This window comes from Lichenostomus cassidix, chromosome 2 (assembly GCF_008360975.1).
Source record: "Lichenostomus cassidix isolate B80296 chromosome 2, HeHo_3.0, whole genome shotgun sequence".
Lineage (NCBI taxonomy): Eukaryota > Metazoa > Chordata > Aves > Passeriformes > Meliphagidae > Lichenostomus > Lichenostomus cassidix.
The window spans coordinates 34,991,263-35,013,282 of NC_139482.1; the positions used below are offsets into that span (position 1 = coordinate 34,991,263).

The 22,020-nt window shown below is 40.6% G+C and overlaps 1 long non-coding RNA gene across 1 annotated transcript; it reads left to right on the forward strand.

The window, feature by feature from the left end:
* Positions 1-5,532: 5,532 nt before the first annotated feature.
* On the forward strand, positions 5,533-20,293 carry LOC146441135 (uncharacterized). The gene is made up of 2 exons (XR_014849794.1): positions 5,533-5,601; positions 20,038-20,293. It is a non-coding gene; the product is annotated as an uncharacterized LOC146441135 (long non-coding RNA).
* Positions 20,294-22,020: the final 1,727 nt, after the last annotated feature.

Here is a 22,020-nt window from a genome sequence, read left to right on the forward strand (position 1 = left end):
ATTGTGTGTGAACACTTGTTTGTGTGGTTTTGCCCTCACTCATGTGCTTGTTATTGATTCCCATAGGAGTCTGGCACATGGACATGTTCTTTTGAAGACTGGCAACGTGAGAACAGAAGGGTTTTCTATAGCTGCTAGCTGAGGCAGATATTTTAGTTAGCTTTGAATAGCAGTGATCTGATGGGGTGTGTTTGTTAGTGTTATTTTATTTTAACCAGTTAAGAATTGCAGCCCTATTTTACTAGGCAAAAGAAAAAAACCTCGATATTGTCACACTTTATAAATGAATGTTTTTGACATCTGGATATTTCCAGAAATGCTGATTATGATAAGTAAATGTTTTAATTAATTTTGAATAGCCCTCTAATTTATTATATGTGTATAGTGCCTTTTTTGTTTGTTTGTCTGTTTGTTTGTGAATAGAAGTGTTTTGTGTGCAAATATGAAACAGGTAGATTTTGACACTATGCAAAATGTGTCAAAACTATGCAAAAGGTTGGGGACTGTGATAATAATGTGGCAAAGAGACCGATGGTTGTGGAAATTAGACATAATTTTATCAATGCAGTCAGTGAAGGAGAAAATGACATCAGGAAACATTGTCTTTGTCTGTCGCCAAATTATTCTGCTCCTTTTCAAAGTGAAAAGAATGTCTAGGAGCTGATAAAGTTCTTCTTCCTGAAGAGCTTATCAGTTTATGGAGTTACTCAGAAAAGTATCTACTTGCAGTTCACCTGCTACTTAGAGTAATTTCTGTATGTAGACAGTTCATCCTGCATAAAAATATCTCACCTGGAATCATGATCACCTCGTGCAGCTTGCAGCCAGGTACAGATTCTGTGGGGGAAAGCACACCACTGTGTTATTGTTTTCCCAGCTCCTTGCTCCAGTACTCTGGATCCAGCTAGGGACAGGCCTGTTGGCTTTACCATACACACTGAGATGTGTCATCAACCAACAGATCTCTGACCATCGATTTTTTTTTCTTCTGGGTTTTAAGATAATATAGCATCAAAAGGTTTAAGTGGTAAAGTGCAGCAGCAAAAGTAAAGATTTTGGAGATGCCTGTCTGTTTCAGTTCAAGCACAAGAGGTTGTTGAGATGGCTTGTATACATGAAGGTTTGTAACACAGAAGTGGGGATTTTCTGAGTGTTATTTCCCTGATACCAGTCAGTTGCATGTGGATATTTTTTCTCAAGTCACAACATAAATTACTGCCCAATTCTTATTCTGCACAAAACAGCCCAAATGGTTATTACCACTGAAACAAAAAAATGAGAATATCACCAACAATATTGTCTGATCTGCTAGTCTCCCACAAAATACAGTATTTCACTGCTGAGTTAGAGAAGTAGAACAGAAATGAAACCTCAGATGTTAAATGCAACTGTGGTGCAAGGAAACAAGCACTTTTAAAGGTTGTGCCTAAGGGGTAAGTAACTGCCCAAGTGTCCCTTAGGAACATTCACAGAGTATTTCACACAGGTCAGTATTGACATACAAACATACCAAAGGCCACAGCATTTCTGATAGTGTTCAGAAGATATGTGTGCAGAAGTTAGAAATTTCCACAACACTTTTTAATTGGACAATTCGTAAATTATTGGCAACCTAGCCCTCCTGAGGGCACACTTTCAGCAGAGAGCCATAGGCTTTAACTGCACTGCTCCCATTAAAGTTAATATTAAATCTTCATGCTGTAACTTATCCCACAGCGTGTAACACTATCCAGTGTTTTAAAGATAGGACCATATGTGCTGCACTGAAATACATAATGGGATCAAATTGAAGAGACCATAGAAACCTCATACAGGAGATGTTTTTTGAGCTCATCTGAAACGTCCTCATGATTTATTTACTTTGCCAGGAATGCCTGTATACTTAGCTCTTTCTGACTGAGGGCTTCAACCCCAGCAAAGTAGGTATTCATTCTTTTTTCATTCTTCAACGTGGGTAAACAGGCACAGAGGTCAACAGGCTTACACAAGGTCATGGCATGAGTCACTGTTGTGGCTAGGAATAGAATCCAGGAGTCCTCTTTGCCACTGCCCTCCTCCAAACACTGTCCTGTACTCCTAAATTAAAGCAGGGCTAATTTTATTTTTGCACAGAATACAAGGTGTCTGAAATCAATATAACTGTTATGAGTTTCCTACAGAGGGATGCATTTCCCTTTATGGCCCTGAATCAGCACTACTGGGGAGCTAGATGGAAACCACACTCATTTTATAATGGTACGCTGGGGGCATCATCATAAAGATTTTTACACATTCTGTGACACATTTTAGCTATCAAAATCTAAAACAGTCAAGGTTTTGTAGTTCTGTCCCAGAGATTGCATTTTGAATTGTTGGCTGTTCATAGCTACTGATTGTAGTGGAAACATATTAGGTATCATAATGTCCTCATCAGTCAAATGTCATCGATTGGCACTTCTAAAGCACCATTATGATTATGGTGGCTCATTTGACCAATTTTGTTCCTGTCTGGTGCAGACAGGAGGAGGGAGAACTCCTGTGCCCTCCTTAGTCAAAGAACACATTTAACATCCAGAGGAGGGTAGGGCAAATACAAGTGTCCTTTGTACAATCAGCAAGGGACAGGGGCCAGCAAAACAGCTCTCAGTTCCTATCAGTCCTGTAGTCTAAGGAAAATTCAAGTAGAAGTGAGAGAAAACAGAAAATTAAGAATATATAGAATGAGGCAGCAATGGCAAGAAATTATATAAGTCATGGTTTGATAATAAAAATGTAGGAAGTTTGCAAGATGTTTGGTGTGTTCTTATGCTGCCTGTTTTACAGTATTACTGGTAAAAAGTATTTAAACAAGGAGATACAGAGGCAGTTTTTACAAAGGTAGCAATCTTATCTTGAATTGTGCATTAGCAATCTTTTTCACATTTCTTCTAGTTTGAATAGCATGCAACTTTTTATCCCCATAAATTAAGTTTATCTTCTTCAGCAGGATAGAGTCTCAAAGAGGCATAAGAAAGGTACAAGAGACCCTGGGGTCTGGGCTGACACAGAGGAGAATTATGTCCAAAATCTTTTTATTATTTCTTTTTTTAATGTCTCCGAACTGTCCAAGCATTAATGAAAAGAAGTTGTATGCTTTTGGGAATGTGATCTTAAAAGACTATTAGTTCTGAGTAGCTGTAAAGCTAAAATGAATATAGTAAACATTAAAGAAATAAATTGTATTTTTAAACTCACCTGAGACAAGGAAAGAGAAAGAAAAACAACATAATTAACGTATTTTCTGGTATTAGCACACCCCAAGATGACTTCTTCTTAAAACACAGTGAATATCAGCACCCTTATACATTCTCACATCAACTTACCTTGAATTAGTGTTTGTAGACTAGAATATTTTTTTACATCTTTCTTTATGTAAAGAAAACAGAATATTTTACTTCTATTTTATTTATTTAACAAAATACTCTGTTTTGTTTATATAGATAACCAAATGCCTCAAAAGTTGGGGTTTTTTTTCAGGCTCATTGTACCTCAGAGTGGACAGTATTGACTAACTGGAAACTCCAGTGGGATGTGATTTTGCAAATTACTTTTTCTGGCTTGGCCAGTTCTTCAAAGACTAACACCCAAAGTGAAGCACAGGAGAAAATGAGTTTTGGTCTGTCACCTTGGCTAGCTGAAAGCTGTATGCACATAAAAGTCTTGTTGGGAGGTTTCACCTGCTACACAGGGGTATTTTGTTGAAATGCATTTCCCCAGTGCTCTAGCAAAGTATTAAGTGGAAGTAGTGAAAGTATTAAAATGGAAATGCTGATTTTCATGCAAGAAACAAAATAGAGATTCTGACTTTTGAATGAGAAATTTCTGGGCATCCAAACCCCTTTCTTTCTGATGATGGATGATATAATTCTAACATCTCAACCAGCTGCCTGTTTAGAGAAGAGGATTTCTGCATATATGAATTTCCTCTCCTGATAAGATAAAGATCCCCTATTGACTATATCCTCTGGTTTTTGCTTTCAAACTGGGTTGGTTTCAATTGTGGGAAAGTGATTCCAGTGTATCGTTTACATATTTGGCTATAAAGCACTGAGGTGGCCACCAGGGTGGGGGTTGGGGAAATGAGGGAAAAGACATTTTTTCAACTAGCCAAATTCTAGTTGAAATGAAACCTCTGAAAATTAGCTACATGTCACTTAATGTGAGCTCAGACAGGAGGACAAGTTTGGGTTCTGTTTTCACAAGTTCTCCTTTCACACCCAATACTGTGGAAGTAGGTACCATTACAAAAGGAACAGTGTGTTCTGTAAGAAAAAGTGAAGATGAAGAAAAGCTCATTTTACCAATCCCACAGTTGCTGTAGTAATGGTCAACTTTCTCAGCTCTCGTTCTCCTCAGGACAGCCATATAAACCAAAATGCAGTAGCTACACACAAGTGTTCTCACCTAGTAATAATGTGTTGCCTGATGCCATCTTATGTAAATGCCAATTACACATCCAAATGTAGTAATGCAGCTGCATTGCCACACGTTGAGAACCTCCAATGAAACTTTTAAGTTAATAAAATACACTTGCATGCTCCTTAGTTGTTACAGCAGAGAGCATTTCACTGTCCAAACACAGTGGAAGGATGATCACTGTGCAGCCATTGTGGAATAAAGATTCTGTCATAAAGAATATCTGTCCATAAAGCTGATTTTTTTCTTGGAAGTATGATTTTTTTGAATACTTTGGTGGTATGCGTGAGCCTACAGCCACACGGATATGTTATGTAAACTCTTCTCAGAAAAATACTTTTATCATCTAAAGGAATAAAGTGCTTGAGGCAGAAGACAGGAATCTCTGGGAAATACACTACTGTGATGAATACATTTGTCAACCGAGTGCCACAGTGATGAATTTCAGGAAAGATGAAAAGGTTTTTCATGACAGCAAAAAATTTGTAACTCAAAGAAGAGAAAATGAAGCAAACAGTTTGCATTTATCTTTGCATCTTAATAGACAACTTTATTCCTGTTTTCATGATGTTGTCTTCATTCTCATGCTAAAGGATTTCCATTTGTATAAAATATTAAAAAGAAGTGGAGTTGTACAGGTACAGGTTAGTACTGTTGTCAGTCGCAGCAGTTAGAGAAACTAAATATGGATATTTTAGTCTGAGATTTTTCATTCATACTGATTCTGGAGCTGCTTTGGACCTGACAGTTGACATGCACAGAGAGAATGCATTAAAATACCTACAACTTTATTATTAATTAGGATTTGATAACTTGCTCCCCCTGCGCTCCCCTAGAACATATGCCACAACAAATGACATCAGAAAGGCGTTTCAGCTCTTTGATAGTTGGGTCTGCCACTACAGCGCTGGAATCAATGGGGTTGTTTTTTTCTTTAGTAGGTGCGAAGATTGAGCTCTGAGCTCCAACAAGCTGCATTTGGAGTGTTTTCTGTTCAGAATCTGTACTGGTGAATTGCTCTCCCTCCTTACGTGACACAGCCTGAGTTTCTTAACTTGTAGGGCACACTGAATAACCTGCATTTTCATTTTCTAAATAGCAAAGTGTGATACTTTCATTGGAAAAGTGGAGAGAATAACCTCCAGATCAGCCAGCATTGGGATGAAGGTAATTAAAGCTCTTTTACTGAAGACATTAACACCAAATATTCCCTGAAGTACTGACTGTAGAGTACTACATTGCCATGAGGTGAATTTGCTAAATTTAAATTTACATACACTGAAATAGCATAATTTAACAGAAATACTGGAAAAGTTCCATGTAACATATTTGGCAATGGTTCTGTAGAGGCGACTGGTCCATGCAACACAGTGTTGATTTAGGGAAAGGCTTTGCATTTGCCCACATGCCCATTAGTAAGTGAACCAGAACGTGAGCATGTATCAAAAGTGCTGTGCACTCTGTGTTTTTGTTTCTAAGCTGCAGGTTTGCCAATTATATAAAATAATCTGAAATTTATTTATTATGTTTCTGAGAATTATATCGTGCAGTCATAATGCATGGAATTGTGTTACCATCACAGTTGGTTTTAAGTTGAACACCCTCCAAAATAGGAATCGTGGATGAGAATCGCTGTTAGACCTGCCATGGATCCAAGGGTAAATAGCATCCTCTCCAAGCTATAGCTCAGACACACCCACCCACACATAACTATATGTTATACCCATATAAATAAAAGTATTTCCTTACTGCTGTCATTTAGAGCAGGCATTTGGCTGTATGTGGAATTTTTGTTGATGTTACTACTATTTGCATTAGTGTTCCAGCTAAGATTTCCTGCTGTTCGTTTCTTTCACTTTCTTTTCAACTTTCTATAAACATCGAAGCAACACCCTTTCAGCTGCAGAGTCCATTTTGGTAGAAAAAAATGCAGTTTCTGTCCCAGAGATCATGTCCTGCAAGCCCAAGGCGGGCAGCAGCAGTGCAGGATGCAGAGATGAGGCAGCAGCAGTGGCTGTGACAGCTCACGGGTAACCTGACCTGTGTCTGGCACTCGCAGGAGTGATGATGGGCTGAGGCCATGGTTGGATTAGTTTTCAGTGACTCCCCACACGGGCAGGGCTGCACGACTGCCGACACCCGTGGCAAGGAGACAGGAGTTTCTGAGTGTGGGCAGAGGAGGCTTCTGAGGGTCCCTCCTGCTGGGGGGTTTGTATGGAAGAGGTTGTGGCTATGGGACTGCCCAGCTGGAGGTCAGAGGTGCTGAAAAACAGGTTGATTTCAGGAGTCTGAGACATTTGTGGTGGGGACAAAGCAGTGCAGTTGAGGTGAATGAATCTGGCCATGCTTTTAACACTTCCATAAAATGGTATGTCCATCAGAGCATCACAGGACAATAGGACCCCCAAATCCACAGATCTCTGGCAGCTTTTTGGAGACAAAAGGACGCCAGGTTGCTGCAGCCTGCACTGCACCTTCCCCAGCTGCCCAGAACCGCCAATGCCAGCTTTGCACTGCATCTGGTCAGAGCAATGGATCAGCTCTACTGCATGATCATATCTGGTGTTAAAGATCATCGGTAGTTTCACTTGTGGAGACTGGCTAGAATTGCACTTCTCCTTGTGCCAAATACAAATAAAATGTAGCTCTAAAGTCTTTTTAGTGCCTGGTACCTTTGCTTCTCCCCCATGGAAAAATCCAGCACAAACTCCTCCACCTCACTTCTGGTACAGATATTTACATCTTCGGGGCTGAGGACACTGCACCACTGCCCTCTCACCATTGGAACCCAGCCATGCCCTCTGCACTGGTGTGGCCAGACCTTGTGTAAAACGAGCCGTGACTGCTTAGCCCATTGTTCACAGGTACATATAATTACTCACAATGTGAGACAGAAGTACTGTACAAGGCAAAGTTATTTTGGCTGGGAATTGCATATTTATCTACCTGAAATCAGTGTTTGTTTTCTTTTAGAAGGCTTTTGGAGAGGCCTGCATGAGGCCAAGCAGTGTGAGGAAAAACTGGAGGGAAGGAAGGACGACAGTTGGCACTTAAATTATGGTAGTAAAAAACTGCATATCTCAATGTAAGATATAGATCTGTGTGTATATATTGGAAGGTCTGCATGTGCTGAGCTGCAGATTTTCACCCAGTATAATAATTCTTGTGATTTTTCTTGGACCATCAGCAGTACTGAGCTGGAACCATCTCCTGATAGCTGATTTTCCAACTCTGTCAAAGCACTTCAACTGCATAATAAATAATGCATATGGGCATTCTCTGATCAACCGTAAACCCAAGAGGAGATATACATAATCTGAAACTTTTACTGGTTCACAGGAGGTTTTGATCTTTAGAGGATTTGCCAAATTAAATCAGCAGGGTGCAGGGGAACAGTATTTCCCGATGACAACTTACTTGGCAGGCTCCAGAGCAGGATGTGACCCAAAATGGTGTGTGTGGCACACCAGCAGGTCAGTGGCCCGGGAGCTGACCTGTCAGCACTGGGAGCCTGCAGCTCAGGGACCTCACTGCTCACATGGAGCTGGCACTGAGGAATCATGGCCAGCCCCAGGCAGCATGTGCCCACCACAGCAGCCTGGGAAGTTTTGATCGAGTTATCAGGGTCAGATTCAGTTTTATGATACAGAAGTGTCAGTTGTGCTAGGTAGATTAAGAGCCACCAAGATAAGACTGGGTATATTTTCTGAGCAGTATGTAAATCTTGATTTATGATTGTATCAAAGAAAGAATCTAGTCTCTGTGTTTGAAAAGTCTAAGATATGCATTCAGTATCTCATGTACCCTAAAGGTTAAGACTGCAGCAAGAATTAAAAAAAATACTACCTTTCTTATTTTTAAACACCTCATGACTTCTGCTGGCCTGACTCAGGATTTGTCAATGCTTGGAGCTGGCACTACCCTCATTTCCATTGTCATACAGTCCCTTTTCCAGCTCCCCTGAAGCCAGCATGGTACTCTTCCATTTCAACAAACACAAGGGTGGATAAAGTGAGCTAACAGCATGCTGCTCACTCTTTCCTGTCCCTCAACAGAGGAATTTTGCAGCGAGGCTGTGGTTTCACAGGGGCTTGTGCAAGCAGCTGGGGATGTCAGCATCCCTGGATGTGCTGAAAAATACAATTTTTCCCCATTTTTAAAATTTTTATTTTGTTTCCCCTGAATGAACTACGACCTGTCCACTGAGCCAGGTTATTGCATAGTCACAGAAATAATCCTGCCAGGCATGGTCAAGGACAGCACAAGGCTGGGAGAGAGGGGTGGGAGTCATGGGACTGCTTTCACTGGCTGCTGCCAAATGCACGTGTGAAAGCACATCCTGTTAGCAAAGCTGGGATGTCTGGGCATTCACAGCTTGACCTAGAGCCCTTTTTTCCTTGGTAAATGGGATTTTTACTTACTATTGTAGATAGAAACTGTAATTTTTTTTTTCCTTCTGAGACCATGTAGGTCTGAGAAGCTGTAGGATAGGTGGTGATTGTTCCCATCAAAACAGACACTTTAGTGCAGGACACAACAGATTTCCTTTGAAATGTACAGGAAAGTGATAATAATCACCTCATCAATTCCATATATATATGGTTCCTCATTTGTGATCCTTGGCTATCCTGCTTCTGTTCAATTAATTGATTAAAAACTTCAGGCTTAGGAAAACTCTGGAGAGCAAACAAGAAAATCTCCACTGTACCTTTTGTAATGTAAACCTAGATATTTTTTCCTTTCTTCCAAAAAGAAAAAAAAATTTAAAAAAATGTAAATACTTCCTCTATCAGTAATTTAAAAATAACAGAACTATTCTATTTGTATTCACACTGACATATTTAGTACTGTTTTTAAAAACCCTTATTAAGTCTAATTATCCTTCCCAAAATATATTTGAATGTAACAGTGGTTTACAGCACCCCACAGCTTACTCTCTATGATATATCAACAGAAATATGTGATGCTTTCTTTGCTGTCTCCCACAGCAGTCTAAGGAAGAAAACAGAGAAACCAATTTTCTTCTCTGCCACCCAAAAACAGTTTAAGGGAGCCTGTGGTCTTTGCTGTAATTATTTTTAATATTTACACTCAGTGTTCTAGTCCCCTTTGGGTTAAGAAAAAAACACAAACCCCTTAATATGAAAACATAATAGTCAAATCATTTAATTGCATGGTCAATCTATGGGAAGATGGGCTTGTAAATTAACTTGGGATGGCAAGAGACACAGGACTATCTGAAAAACTACTGGCTCTCCATTACTATCATATCTCTCTTCATTTGTAGGACATAACAAATCAGGGTGGGATCCTGTAGCCACTGAGCCCCAACACTTCAGGATGGATCCCTGAAATTCTTGGGCAAGTGAATGGCAGGGACCTGGTGTTGGAGACCTTTGTGCAGAAAGATGGCACAGCTGCCCTCCAGAATGAGAACCTGGGTTCCTACCTGAGGAAGCAAAAGTCGACACTGGATTAGCTTCTGTCCTTGTAAACTGTCAGTAGGCTGTCAGTGTCCCCACCTGGGCCAGGGAGCTGGCAGCCATCAGGTCTCACAGATTGTGCACAGCTGCGTGTGCACACACTGTAACACAAGCCATATCATAATTTTTCATAATTTCACTATTCCTTATTTTGTAATGCACACGCTTTTTAAATTATATTAAATCTGCGTAGCCCATATATAGGTATATATAACATATATATATAAATATATATAGGTTAAAAAAAAAGTTTTATTTATCTAACAACTGAAATGGCTTTCAAAAAAAAGAAAAAGTACAAGTCAGGTTTATCAACCCTCTTCAGCATTCTTGCACTAGTCTTCCAGTACAAAAGTATCCTGGAGGAGTACACCCACTTTCTGGCACATCCAGGGTAATGAAAAAGAAAAAGAAGTATGGAATCCTGATGACTTTATGTTGCATTGAAAGGCTGTCTGGAGTAAGAGCTGTAAAGTAGCTGGGACATCCTTGAAACTTGAGCAACATCCAAGTACAGGTTGGAGTTCTCAGCAGCTGTTGCCATTGTCAGAAATTATTTGGCTGTTCTAGTCTATATCCTCAGACTCAGGGTCAAGCAAGTGCATGACATTGTACCCTGCTTGCTGGTTTTGCCCTGCTGGCTGTGTAGTTGTGTTTGGGCATTTGCTTCAAAAAGGAAAAGAAAAAGTCTGAGCAATCTGCTGCTAGAAGAACCATGCATTTAAATGCTGTTAGAGTGCTGCTACACCTTATTTTCTAGATCACAAAGTAGTGACTACATTTTGCATGTAAGTAACAGAAAATACTGAAGTTCAGTTTCTAGGGAAAGAACAAACCTATCAGATGATCAAGGGAAGCTATAACAGAGAACTGATCAAGATAAATCTAAAAGAACAATGTAAATCCATTAAGCTGGTAATTGCCTATGTGTGATAAATGTATTTTAGTTACTACACTTTTCTTGTAGTAATACTGACACAGCACTATAAAATTTAGGGCTCTTTTTCATGTCTGCTCCATCCCAGTGGGATCTCCGGCTGAAATACTGCTCCAAGGAATACAGCACATAATCAGTCCCTTTGAAACTGCTTCAGTAATGCTGAATCCATATAAGTGTGGATGCCAATTATGCTAATGAAACTGCAATGGGCCCATGGTTCCTACCATCCTCTAACAGTGCTGTAAAACCACTGTCACACACTCAGCAAGTAAATTTTTGTGCCATACGACCACACAGAATACTGAAAATTGCTGCGTGGGGGAGGTGATGCCACATGTTCCCCAAACCTAATCCTGCTAAAAGCACAAAGAAACCAACAGGTAACTGTAGAAAATCTGCGATTTTTTTCATATGTTCGCTTTTATACTTGTCCTTTATTCACATCTCCAGAAGATGCAAGGCCAATGCAAATAATCTTTATATTGCCCTCCTTTTTTGAACCCTGTTTCCCTCCAAGGCAATGCTCCATCCTGAGGAGAAGGCACAGGGAAACACTGCAGGCTAGCAAAAGTTCAAGATGCCCCTGAGAAAAACCAAGACACATCCTTAACATCTTTTCTTCATTTCCTCTTTTGGGCTGATAAGATCTCTCCCAGAAATACTCACTCATGCCTTGGCAAGATATTTCTTCGAGCTCAGGCAGGACCAGTCACGTGTGGTTTCTCTTTTCCTCTCTTGCATTCTCTCACACAGCCCTACTGGGGCAAGGATAACTCTTCTTCCCAGGCAACAAGTGAGGGTTTCCAAGTCTATACATTAAAATGTCTGCATCCCCTCCCCTTTGTCTTTACAGCCTGCCAGTGTTATAATAATCTCTGCGATACACAATAGGCCAAGGTACCAATCAGCTTAAGTGAACAGCAGTATTAAGGCTACTATAAAATCCCTCAGATGACACTTTTAGGGTGTGGTGGGAGTAGTTAATACAGATCCTGAGAAGACACAGACAGGAATATGGATTCATCAAGAGTTATAGATTTCAGACATGGTTAGTCAGGAGAAAGAAAATGGCAATGCAAGGCTGACCAGTCTACATTATTGGGTTATTACTTCTTGCATCAGTGGAAAGTCCTGCCTGCCTATTTTTTTTCCACATTAAATCCTATCACCACCATTATGGTTCCGGGACTGCTGTGTTTCAACAGCACTTCATCTGTTCTTCATGCACACTTATTACAAATACTACAGTCTCGGGGAAGCAGCTTTGAAATCACTGTTGCTGCAAGTGCATCTGCCTTCAATTCTGTCATCACTTTGCAGACCATGACAGTTGCAGTCCATAATATTTTTGTAAAATCAGCAAAAACCTACAGAGGTTGAGTTTTTGCTTAGTTTATACAGTGATATGCTGTCATGTTTTCCCATCCTCTCATCTGCCTTTGAAAGGACTAATGACACTATTTCCACGATAGGTGATGGATACTTGGAATTACTGTTGTAGTTAGTGGCTGGCAGCTTTTCTGGGGATAGACTTCATTCCTTGTCGTGCCTGCAAATCCATGCTCCTCCCTAAGTTCCCAGGGCACGGGTTGAAGAGCAAAGGCAGACTGTGGTGGGAAGATCCTTCAGCTCACAGGAGTCACCTGCTCCACCCCTGCTCCACAGGCTGCAGATGAGTTCAGGAAGCAGTTCCCAAACCTTTGCCATTTGCAGCCTATCATTTTAAAATGTGGCTTCACAAGTTCCAAAATTAGGTTCAAATACTAATCTTGTCTCGTTTCCTGACACTTACTGTACCTTTTCTTGAGTCAGAGCCCAGAGATGTACTATGATACTTGATCTTAAGGCTGTTCAAATATGTCAAACAGAAAGTAATTTCCAAAATTAAGTCTCCTGACACTGATATTGCCACATAGTGCTGACAATGTTCACATAACTAACATTTATTTTTCTCCAAGAAAAATTACGAAAATATTAAACAAACTTACAATTTGCTTAACTGGTTCTGTATTATTATTTATTTCTTACATACAGCTCTATTTTAACTTGATTAGGTTTGCCTGCTTCTCAGTACTCTAGAAGAAGAGGAGCAAGGACATGACACCCCAGCACAGCAAGGCACACCCTTCTCTCTGCATTTCACTGCTGGCTTCAGCGTCCCATCCTCAGCCCTGGGCTGACATTAGATGTTATAAGAGCAGTTGCTACAACCTAAGCTTGAGGAGCAGGCTAAGCAGCAACAGCTAAGAAGTGTTACATTGCTCCTGTATTTCTGAGGATCATCTGGTTCCTGTCTGCAGTCTGAACTGCTCATTAGAAGCGTTCAGATGCACACACACTGTGGGATAAAATGCCCTCAGAAAAACCTCATAGTCACACCTGGAGCTGCAAAGATATGTATAAAGAATGCAGAAATATACGGATGGGGACGTGGAAAACTCAACAGTTGTGTGGAGTTTGCCCATAACTTATGCTACTTGAAGCTTAAGTATCGATTTCATCTTTCCTTCCTTGCTACTCACTGCTGCCACCACGTGTTACCACAATCTTGTTATTTTTTCTGAAATAATAATGCCCCCTGGAATAGAAACGTGTGTTCGTTCTTCCATGGGTGAGGGCCTGGAATTTGGCAGTACCCAAGAGATGTGAAATGGGCAAGCATTCCTTGGAAGACTAGACTTTGCTGGAAACAGTATAACAAGTTTCAGAAGAGCCCCCTAAAAGCAAAACTTCAAATTCTTAATTGAGGATTCATGCTATTTATTACCAGTAGAGTTTATGGATGTGAGTTAGGAAGTGCCAGGCTAGTGCAAGTGCATACACTGATGGTGTCTCTCTCTCTCTTCCCTGTGCCTTCCTCTTACACTTGGATCTTTTGTCATGCTTTTTGAGGATGAAAAATCCATTAATGATGAAAAAAAGTGGAATGCACTCAGGAAAGCACTTTCTTCCTAATTCCCATGATCTGGCAGTGTGCCTGTTCCCTTGGGAATGAAAGGCAGTCATATAGTTTGGGCTTAATAAGAGTAATGTGGATATTTTTATTGTCAGTAGAAATGACTAATTAAATAATTATTAACATTTGTTGTGTCTCCATCCTAAAAAATGTGGGTAAGTTTTACCCATGTCATTACACACTACTAAAAATGAGTGTGGCTCAGACCTAATAGGACAGCAAATTTCTGCAAACTAAACTTTACCCCATGTGGCTTGGTTCTCTGCTAAATTTATTTCGTCTTAAATAACTCGTTAAGTATGACATTTAAGTGACAATCTGTTGATAGCTAATCACAAGCTTACAGTGTATCATTTCAATGGAATGTCTCGATATGCAAGTTAAGGTTAGTGTAACAATTTGCTGGTTTATGGTCTTGTTGAGGGAAACAGGGAGCATATGCGAGGCTTAGCTGTTCTCTCTTCCCTCTGTCTGGCAAGGTCTGAAAGCACATGCCTAGGTATAGATGCAGTGTTACCAGTTCTCACATTGGTTAATGTGTTACCAGCACATACTCCCGGGCCAAGGAATGATTTCAGAGTATCAGTTTGCATTTGAAACATAAATTCAAGTTTCATTTACAGCTTTTGTGACTGAGAGATAATGGATGGTTAATCCTAGCTCCAAGCCAAGAACGATGCTGAAGATGTGTATGAAGATTTGATATTGTAGCCACTCATGTTTCTGAGAGACTGATTATGTATATGAAAGTTTGTCTTAAGTCAGTGGTCCTCTACACACATGTTGTTGCAGCTGGGGAAGGATAGGGAGCTAATGCTCAGTCAGGACCCAGAAGGAAAGGAAATGGGAAATGCACAGATAAGAGGGTCTGATCTTGCTTTGGACAAATTACAGCCTCTTTAGGATTTACTTCTGCTTTTGCACATCATTTAATTCACGTGCCTACAAAGAGGTTTTTGTGGTACAGGGCAAGAGCATGTGAGAAAACAGATGCAGCTTGAAAAAGGAGGTGCTCTGACTGGATATGAAGAAACACCATGAGGCAAATTGAGCATGGGAAGGCGTTGCCCAAAGAGGTGGTGCAGTCTGTGTCCTTGGAGGCTTTAAAAAACCTGATTGTTCAAAGCCCTGAGGACTCTACATTCACAGTAGACCCTGCCTTGTGAGGAGGTTGGGCAGGAGCCCTCCAGAGGTCCCTTTCCACTTGGATTACCCCATGATAAGCCAGTAGATGTAATGTTTTTGGACCTCAACAGGGCTTTTGAAACTGTGTCTCACAGTATCCTTCTGGACAAAATGTCCAGCACACAGCTGGATAACAGTGTTATGCAATGAGCAAGCAACTGGCTCACAGATCAGGCAGAGAGTTATATGGAACAGGGTGACATCAGGCTGGTGTCCTGTCACTAGTGGGGTTCCCCAGGGCTCCATCCACTTCTCTTCAACACCTTCATTAATGACTTGCACTCGACAGAACTCGAAGGAATACTAAGTTTGCTGATGACACTAAATTGGGAGAAGCTGTAGACTCCCTTGAAGGCAGAGAGGCCCTGCAGAGAGACCTTGTCAAATTAGAGAGGAGGGAAATCACCAAGCAAATGAAGTTCAGCAAGGGAAAGTGCTGGATTTGGCACCTGGGACAGGGCAATCCTGGTTGTGTGTGTAGACCAGGGAACGAGAGGCTGGAGAGAGGCACTGTGGAAAGGGACCCGAGGGTCCTGGTCAGTGGTAGGTTGAATCTGAGTCAGCAGTGCCCTGGCAGCCAGGAGGGCCAACCCTGACCTGGGGGCATCAGGCACAGCATTGCCAGCTGGGCAAGGAAGGGGATTGTCCTGATCTGCTCTGCTCTGCTCTGCTCTTCTCTGCACTGGGGCAGCATCACCTCCAGTGCTGGGGGCAGTTTTGGGCACCACAGTATAAGAAAGATATAAAGGTATTAGAGAGCATCCAAAGGAGGGCCACCAGGACGGTGAATCATAGAATCATAGAATATGCAGATTTGGAAGGGACCCATCAGGATCATTGAGTGGGGAGGCCTTATGAGGTCACTTGGTTTGTTCAGCCTGGAGGAGGCTGAGGGGAGACCACATTGTGGTCTTCAGCATCCTCATGAGGGGAAGAGGAGGGGCAGACACTGATCTCTTAACTCTCATGACCAGTGACAGGACTCGAGGAAATGGCATGAAGGAGAGTCAGGGGAGGCTTCAAGTTATATGTAAGGAAAAGGTTTGTCACCCAGAAGAAGGCTGGGCACTGGAACAGGCTCCTCAGTGAAGTGGTCACAGCACCAAGCATGAGAGAGTTCAAGAAGTGTTTGGACAACACTCCCAGGCACATGGAGGGATTCTTGGAGTGTCCTGTGCAGGGTCAGGAGTTGGACTCAATTATTCTAATGGATCTCTTCCAACACAGCGTACTCTATGATTTTATGGTGCTGTGATGCTATGGACTTAAGTGACAACAAGGGCAGACTCCAGCAGTGCTGAAAACTAGCCAACATGCACTAAACATTAAATACTGTATTTTAATCAGCAAGACAGATTGAAGTAGTTAATCTGTGTTTTCAAGGATCAGTTTTCAAGGAAACATTAAACAATATGGGGCTCCTTTTTATTCTCAGGGGCAGGAACACCTTTCTTGATGGGAGGAGACAACTCTGAACTGCAGAGGAGTTCAGTTCAGAAGGAAACTCTGAACTAATTTGGTATCAGTGTAATGCTGGTGTAGACATCACCTCTGTGACCACCCTGTGTCCTACTGAGACATTTTCAAAAATACAGAAAATACAGGGTCACATTTACAATAGGACCTAGGTCCCTCAGGTGGAATGAAATTCATTATCTTGAGCCCCAATGCTTTCCACTGCCAACCCTCCTTGACATGGTATATGTGCCCCAATTTTGGGCCTGATGGGAGAACCTAACAGTTTGTCTCAGACTGTCCCTGATATTATGAAATTAATCTTCCATTTTCTTCTAGTCATTCTTCTGTTTCCACCTCTTTGGTACAACATGCTTTCGTTTTGTTTACTGCCCAACTACTGTCTCTTAGTAAAGCAAGAAGAGAAGGGTATGCAAGTACTAGGAGTGTCCTGTCATTAAAAAAATGAGATTGTATTGGATTTCACTTTCTAGACTAGAGATGGTAAACCACTACTTCCAAGTGATGGAGCAATGATATTTTCTACTTGAGGGACAAGACAGAGAAGACTTAGGTCCTCAGTTTTTACTATTGTCTCTGACTCCTGGTTAAGGTCATGTCATTACAATGATGCTATGGTGACACATATTCTTTTGTGTTTGGCAGAGAATTGTGGCTTCAATAATTTACTTCAAAGATGATGTGGATGTTCTTAGTGCTCTATAATCTTGAAACTAAGTGTGGCCTTGTTGGAGCTGTCACTACAGCATGTGACATAAAATAGAAAAGAAAAAGAGAAATGTGTATTTTGGAGGATATGACGGGATTTGAATCAGTTTAGAAGGACAATGTTTCTTTAACAGCGTAATCCGTCTGAGGCTTTCCTACCAAGTACAAAAGGATTCACATCAGCCACCTCTAGGGCAAGTCTAAAAAATATTGCAAATTATTTAGGCAGTCATTAAATATGACCTTTGTTCTTGGCAGCAGCACAAGGAAAGCAAGAAACAATTAAGCAAGCAACTGTTGAAAGCACTACTGACAAATTTCAACACTGAGTTTGTTTTCTGCTGTGAGATGTTTTTGCCTCTTGTAGTTTTCCATGTTGGAAGAAAGACAAAGATGACATTTTAGCGTCTACAAATCTAGTCATGTTGACTAGCGTTATACATTTATAATTGTCATCCATTATTTTCACGAGTAGTGCAGCATCCAGCATTACTGTTTATCTTTTTATGTTTCTGGGTTATGAATTTTTTAGTAATTCTCTGGAATCTGCCAAGTAAGGTACAGTGTATTGCTGAGCTCTGGAGAAAAAAAGCAGTACTGGGCCAAATGCTCCTTCAAGGCATAAGAAATTATTAAGAAAAGGTTTTTGGTGCTTTGCCCTTTCATCTCACTGAGCAGAACCAAAACAGTCTAATTGCTCAAAGAATGGCATTGGACATCTGCCCTGACCACTGACAGGTGCTAAAGAGGCTTTCCAAAATGCCTAAGTATTTAGCTACCAAGCTCCTCTTGATTCTCATGAAATTAGGCAGCTCAGCACTTGGAAATATCCCACTAGGGTCCAGATTCTTTAACATTTCTAAGAAGCTGTATGAAGATTCAGAATCTTTTAACATAGGAACCCAAATGTATTTTATTTTTAGACATCTACTGAAAAAATGGTCTGCTTTTCTCCTACACTAAGCATTTGCAGTAAGATGCAATACAGAAAAGCCAGCCTAAGGGATTCTATGATTGATTCTGTGAAAATGCACATGGGAAACCTCTTTTAAGCAGAGTAGTTTACCTTAAATATCTTATTTCTCTTCTCAGTTTTTGTGAATGGGATAAAATATTCCTTGACATTAGAAGAATTAGAAATTTGAATAGGTTTTGAATCTTCAGATTTATTTCAGGAGATCTTCACTGGGATATTACCCTTGGAGGGTGATGGCACTATCTACCCTGACAAAAGGAGAGAAAACAAACATTTACAGTCATCAGAAGCTCCAGGAATTGAAGTATTGAAGTAACAACTATTCTTTCTGTGCAAATAGTAAAAGCTGGACAGCAAGGGGTAGGTTTCAGTGCAAAGTCAACCAAAACTAGAGGTGTTTTGCATATAATCACTTCTATTTCATTGTTTACATATCACAAGAATTGCAATCAACTAACTAACATGCACCATTTCTAATTAAAATATCTAAAAAATTTAATAGAGATCAAAAATACCATAAAGCTGTGAAAAGTCAAACTTACCCTTGAGTGGTGGGAGAACAAACTGAGGAGAGGATCTGGTGGATGAAAGGGACATATAACCCTCTGTTATCAGACATTGCGTTTTATAAGCACAGGTTAAAACAACTGGAATTACCTTGTCAAGCAAGGAGAAGAATTAGAGGGGGAATGTGATGCCTCTTGAAATGTGTAAGTGGTTGGAGAAGTGGAATGAACTACTGTAGATCAGAATACTCCCTGTGGAGAGGAGGAGACCTGGAGGGCTTCAAATGCAACGAGGAAGACTTAGGTTACATGTTAGGAGGGAAAGTGTTTAACTGTAAAGGCTGCCTGGAGACAGGACGAGGAGGCCTCGAGGGGCTGTGCACTTATCACTGGAATATGGCCTTAATAACATCTGCTGTGTGTGGGAAAGGTCTGGCTGGATCTGCCACAAGGCAAAAGGATGAACTGCATGAGCCCTCGGTCTCCTTTCCAGCCCTCATTGCTGTGATTCTGAGATTTCGTCATACTGGAAAGCCTTTTTATAGTTATTTTGTCCAGCAACAGTAATTTCCCTATCAAAACCATGTTATTCATGGGACACGTGAGCAATAGAAATTTTCCAAGGAGTGGAACACTGCATCCATCATTTTATTATCATTTGTTTCCTAGTTATAACACAGTGGTGTGGTCTAACTCAAGAAATTTGGGATTTATAAAGAGCCCTGTTACTAGGAACCATCTGTTTTATTTCAGTGTTTCAAAGGTTAGAGGCTAGATGCCCAGCAGTAGCTTCATTTCTGTAGCCTAAAGGATCACTGAGAGTCTTGCTTATGCCAAAATAAAAAAAAAAAAAAAGAAAAAAGGTTTATTTCATTAAGAGAGCTAATTTTTACAAATCTTTAAATAATGCCTGAACTTTCTTCCATTATTTCATAATGTGCACCCTTAAAAAACATGCTGTTATGCCAGTCACATAATGAAATTAAACTGACTAGAAACAAATTAAGTACCAGCTATAGTTTAATTGTCCACGTAAGTAAAATGCAAATGGCAAGCAAATAACTTTAATAGTAATAAATAGGTCCAATACTGACATTGCATCATAATGGAGCCAATTTTTAGCACAGAATGATGATTTGCATAAAGAGAAGCAGTTTAACCTTGACAGAAAATACAGCTTTCAAGCCATCCAGATGAGATAGGAACATGAAGTCATATTCCCCGATATCTATGCTATTGTAGAAAATGGTTCTGTATGTGCAAGAGAATGTTTCCCCAGCATTGAACCATGAATATAGATCAGTGGCATCCAAAAGGGAATGCCTACGTATGAACATACTGATCTGGTACTTTCTTTGGTCTCTCAACTACAGGAAAGCAAGAATCTGAGATGAAATCTAGTCCTAGGAAGAACTGCCCTACATGTTGCTGATCCCTGAACTCCAAGAACAAGCTACTTTATCTAAATTCTCATCTTCATGTATTTTCCTTGAAGAGAAGTACTCTGACACTCTTAAAGGGAGTTCAATTTCCTATGCCTCCACCTCCATGAATGCATGCCAGTTTAAATAAGAAAACTGCTGTGTGCATTTCCATATAATTGAAAATAAAGATCTTTCATCTTCCTTCCTCCAGAGCACTTTAAATGCCACATCGCAGCCTGTAATTTGTTGACAGGAAGGAATGCTACTGCCACAGTTTATCAGCCTTCCCCCTGCTCCTGGAGGAGGCTGAGGATGCAATGCAGCCACCTGAGCAGTCCCTTGCTGTCACTGCATGCAGCCCTGGTAGAGAACAGGCGCTGGTGGTGCTCAGACATCAATGAAAAAAGAGCACTTCTCAATGTTCCCAAAAACTTCCCAGACCCATACTCTCCTGCCTGCAGATGCCTTCCTGGATTGTCCTTCCCAAGAGGACCTCTGCTTCCTTTCTGTCTCTTGTTATGGACTGTATTTGGATAATGGCTGCCCCTCCCTCCTCCTACCTTCCCAGGACGCTGGAGTCATTATATCCTGTCTTTCTACATTTTTTGTTTCTGCACCTCATCAATGCTCTTTTCTGTGAATGGTTGGTCTTTGCAGATCGGATTTCCCTCAGCATGTTGAAAGAGCTGCCAGCCTTGTGGAAGAGACCAGCTTGGAACATAAAAAAAATCTGATAAAATGCATTATGAAGTCCATTAAACTCCCATCATGGGTTGGCCTTTATTATTAATAAAATTGTTACTGCAACTCCTGTTTATCATCACACCCTCCTCTTGAAAAACCGGTCTGAAAGCATTTAATGTTTTTACATCTCATCCCTCAGATTTTTTTTTCACTTATTCACCAGCTTTCAGGAGCATTCAGGAGCTTATTCACCAGCTCCTCATTTCTGTTATGCATTGTAGCACAAGAAAAAGGTCTCCATCACAGTTTCCCAAAGAATGAGTGTAAGAATCAAAGTTAGATGTCAAAGTGCATTCACTAATAGCTATTTAAGGGAATAAGCAGGGTTTATTCATCTACTAACCAGCATTTTCTGATTCTTGGGTTAATGACAAGTCCATCAGGGTCGGTTGCTCAGCAAAAGCTATAATCAGAAACAAAATCTAGATGAGACCATTTCTATTATTCTACAGTGTGTGAGTTTAATGTCCTGTACTTTGAAATAACTCTCATTTCATTTCTGTGGGACTTTCATAGTGTAAAATATTATATTCACTGGGTAGGTCAGTAATTATGTTCTTGTAGTTTGAAGAAGAATCACCCACTTCTCAGAAAAAAGCCCACCAAATCAAAGCTATGATAATGAATAAGGAAGGACAATTCAAGCTATGCTTTTTGTTTCTTACTACTCTGGCATCCTTCCTTCTACACTTTTCTGCTCAGCTTAAGTGATTTGACTTCCTGAGCCAATTCTTCAGATAAATTAGTGCTCTAATTTTAGGTTTATCAGATGGCCCACAAGACATTTTCTGAGTGTGATTCTGTAGTGTCCATTTCCATACAGTCATTACTGTGTTGGGGGTCAGAAGAAGAAAGAACATTTACACTCTATTTCCAATTCATCCTGTGTATATTTGCAAGGAATTTGGTTCCAAGAAAGCTCTAAATTATAAAATGCATGGCCTCACAACATGCTGCAAAGTGCTCATTATCTGAATACATTCTGACTGCTTTTGCAAACAGATGCTCCAAATACTGTTCTTAATTAAATATCAAGGGTTGGATTCAAATCTTGGTCCATGCCAGCAGAAGATAGCAGAAATCCTGGCACTGGGCCCCAGTCCAACAAAGGGATGGTTGTGAATGCCTGAAACATTGCAGGCTTCCCTCTCTTGTGGGCAGACTTGCCAGACATTGAGATACGATGCA